At 42.5% G+C, this 3,257-nt stretch overlaps 1 protein-coding gene across 1 annotated transcript in view; it reads left to right on the top strand.

The window, feature by feature from the left end:
* The window catches only part of LOC103603920 (anosmin-1-like), a gene marked incomplete at its 5' end in the record, with an annotated part of 35,586 nt that overhangs the window by 23,665 nt on the left and 8,664 nt on the right, over window positions 1–3,257 (top strand). The gene's annotated exons all lie outside the window — the stretch shown is intronic.

The following is a 3,257-nucleotide window of genomic DNA, read 5'->3' as shown; positions in this document are numbered from 1 at the left end:
CCAGTGAGCGGGAACCGGTCTGTATGTGGGATCCGAACCCTCGGGCAGGAGCGCCGCCGCCCTCCCAAGCGGCGCACTATAGCAATGTGCCACCGGGCCGGCCCGCAACAGACTTAATTAAACATTTCTAAGCCATTCCTTTATGCCAGATATTGTGAATTAGATACAGTTAAGAAACAAGTTAGATACATTTAATTTTTGAAGTATAGTTAAAACATATTGCCAGTATATATCAACATTTAAAAATACTTTTCAAGTTCTTTCTTTGTAATATTTTTTATTTGTAGAAGGAAGGAATTAGGTACAGGAACCAGATCACCTAGGCATTTAGCATAGAATTTTCATATGCTCATATATCCCCTGAGGAAGTGTTTGACTGAACAGTGCTATTTTTAATATTGTATTTATAGGTTGAGTCCTGCAGTCTTAACCAAAAAGACAAGCTCTTAGAAATTTAATAATTGACAAAATAAAGCTGAAGACAATATGTTTCTATAAATGACTTCCATGGAAGCAAAATCTATGAACTGATTTTATTTTAACTGAGCTCAAATAACATACACAAGTGTGGGAATTTTTTGGTTTGCTTTTAAAAAATATATGTCCCCAAACCGGCTCTTTGGGGCATCAGTTAAGATATCTTGAGGAAATTTTTTTTTTTTCCTTTTTGTCTTTTTTCGTGTCCGGCAACGGATCGCAACCCTCAGTGTCGCGCCCGCACCGGACCGGNGAGCGCCGCCGCGCTCCCAAGCGGTGCACTGTAGCAGTGCGCCACCGGGCCGGCCCTTGAGGAAATTTTTAATCTAAGTTTATTTAATATTTTTTCTTTCTTAGATTGCTTTTAGTGCTCTTATATAATATTGTATCTTCTTTTCACACTTTTTCTTTCATATTTTAGATTATGAGGAATTCTCTTTAACTGTTACCTGAATAATTAGTGAAATAAAAGTGAATTTGAACAGCTATTCGTTCACTCTTTTTTCATTGAATATTTGCTGAGTGTGTACCAGGCACCACGCTCATTTTTGCTTATACAACAGTGACACCAAATAGACATTATTTTCGTGTTCACGGAGCTCTAGCCAAATGGGGTCAACAGGGATGAAGCAAATAGTCACAGGAACACACAAATCCTTGAGAACAAGAGACGACTGCATGAGATGACTCTGCAGAGGCAGCTGAGGGCATCGTCCTTGAGATGCGGCCCTCGAGATGGGCAGATTATCCTTAATTACCTGGGTGGGACCGATGCCATCACCAAAGTCCTTCAAAGTAGACATAGGAAGCAGAGTGATAGAATCAGAGGGATGCCATTGTGGGAAGGACACAGCCCGGCGTCGTTGGCCTCGAAGAGGGAGAAAGGCCACCACAGCCACCGAATGCCAGAGCCTCTAGAAGCTTGAAACAGCAAGAAAGCAAATTCTCCCCTAGAGCCTCCAGAAAGGATGCAGCCCTGCCAACACCTTGATTTCAGCCCAAGGAGACCCATTTTGGACCTCTGACCTCCAGAAGATTACACATCTATGTTGTCTTAAAACAACTACAATTTGTGGCAACTTATCAAAGCTGACATAGGAAACTGGTACACTACCTGATTTAAAACTCATACCAACCTGTTTCACTGGCCAGATGAGCATCCTTATTTTCAGGTAAAGGAAATGAAGCTCAGTGAGGTCCCATGACTTTTGGCTCAAGCCCATCTTCCTTGAAGGTTGTGCACGAGGGCCAGCGTGCTGCCTCTAAACCCGGAACGGAGAGCGTGAACACAGGGGACAGTGTAGGGACAGACACCAGGGGTGCTGTTTTAGAAGTGTTGAGTTTGAACAGCCTCTATATAGGACAGAAAGTAAGAAGCACCGGCTATTGAAGGGCACCTCTCAGGTGGAAGTAGAATTGGGATGCTATCAGCAGGAAAATGATTTTCAAAGTCATGGGAATGAATGACATTACCTGTGGGGGTGACATACAGTGAGATGAAAGGGCAGTGAACTTGGGCATGGCTGTGTTTAGAGTGGAGGGAAGGTATAGAGACAAAAAGGAGCTTCCCAAGTGTCGTTCCTCCTCCTAGGCAAATAAAATAACATCATAAAATATGTAAAGGATCCTTAGGATACGTAGGATCTTCAGGTGCAGCCAAGCCTGGTCATATATTACAGCAAACCTAAATCCCCCGGCCACCTTCTGTAAAATTGCAACCCTTTGTCAATATACCCTACCTCCCTCACTTTCTGTGTTCACCTGTAGACTTATTACCTTCTAACCTAACATACATCTTATTTACGTGGTTTGTGTATTATCTGTCCAGCACCATTTATCTGTGATTCAGGAGAGCAGCCACTTGCATGGGATTATTTCGCTACTGTTGAAAGAAAGATACAGATTTACTCATCGATTGTTTGGATCCCTATGGCTAACGTATAATAATAACAATAATAAAAACCCCTTGATGTCTGTTGTGTAAAAAACGAAAACATTTAGTAAGTAAGTGATTTCCCTTTTGACTAAATGCCACAGGTGCCCACTTTATATCTGTTTACTTTCTCTGATTTAAAGTTCTTCTTTTCTGGTTCCAAAGTGCTCAGGGCAAGTTCCTACTAGATCACCCATTTCATCAAAGAGTTTTTCCCCCTCTGAAAACCCCCATCAAATGCTTGGCATGGATGTTGGGGACACGATGGTAATCACTGGCGGCACAGGGCCGTTTCACCCCTGTGGACACACCCGGGGATGAATAAGCCTGAGCCTGTGGGAAGCTCCTTTCCCACACTCGATGAGTTGCTTTTCTCCACTTTATTACCCAGTGTAAAGAAATGCACAGAAAATAGGCTGTTCCACCCGGGCACGAAAACCTCAGTGTCAGCATCCCCACCTGCCTTTGCAAGCACCAAGTCATCTTTCAGTGGGGATCAGAGATGGGAACTGCGAGGTTACCCTCATGTAGGGGTTGGAAGCCACCTCTCCCAAGTGTTCTGAGAAAGGAAGCTCATTAATTCCATGCTTCACAGGAAACAAATATGAACAGCCAATTCTTCAAGTTCCAAGAACATGCTCTTTTTCTTGGGTGGGTTCAGTAACTTTATCAAAAATCATCTTTATCAAAAAATGTAGGATCGAGAGACTCCTGATGATTTTCTGTGACATTGGCAATTATCCTTTCTTGTGAGGCTTCGTTTGTCATAAAAACCACGACAGGTTATTCTCAAGACATCTTTGGAATCATTTTCCTATTACTTTACTAATTATCTTTTTTCTACTTG

This window comes from Galeopterus variegatus, unplaced genomic scaffold (assembly GCF_000696425.1).
Source record: "Galeopterus variegatus unplaced genomic scaffold, G_variegatus-3.0.2 Scaffold4867, whole genome shotgun sequence".
In the NCBI taxonomy this organism is placed as follows: Eukaryota; Metazoa; Chordata; class Mammalia; order Dermoptera; family Cynocephalidae; genus Galeopterus; species Galeopterus variegatus.
Note: the sequence above shows the minus strand (reverse complement) of the source record. Positions and strands in the feature narration are given on the sequence as shown.